Consider the following 299-nt stretch of genomic DNA (forward strand, 5'->3'; position numbering starts at 1 on the left):
ATGTATACATTCATACTTTTACATATAATGCTTGTATGTATGTATGTTTGTATGTATGTAATACATGTATGGATGGGCGGACAATTGTACTTGCTTCGGCAGGATATATTCTAAAATTGGAATGATACAGACAAGATTAACATGGTCCCTGCCCAAGGGTAGCTCGGAATTTCGTAAAGCGTTCCATATTTTGCTATAAGCGCAAGCATGGTTGTGTATAGGTAAAAAAACTCACTTTGCAGTCAAGGAGTTATGAGTTTAGTCGTAATGCGCGCTAAGTTGGACAAGCGTCTTCTACT

General features: G+C 37.8%; 1 non-coding gene across 1 annotated transcript; it reads left to right on the top strand.

Moving 5' to 3' along the window:
* Positions 1–88: 88 nt before the first annotated feature.
* LOC128251540 (U6 spliceosomal RNA) lies at positions 89–193 on the top strand. Its single transcript, XR_008267165.1, has one exon. It is a non-coding gene; the product is annotated as a U6 spliceosomal RNA (small nuclear RNA).
* Positions 194–299: the final 106 nt, after the last annotated feature.

This window comes from Octopus bimaculoides, unplaced genomic scaffold, assembly GCF_001194135.2.
Source record: "Octopus bimaculoides isolate UCB-OBI-ISO-001 unplaced genomic scaffold, ASM119413v2 Scaffold_37596, whole genome shotgun sequence".
Lineage (NCBI taxonomy): Eukaryota > Metazoa > Mollusca > Cephalopoda > Octopoda > Octopodidae > Octopus > Octopus bimaculoides.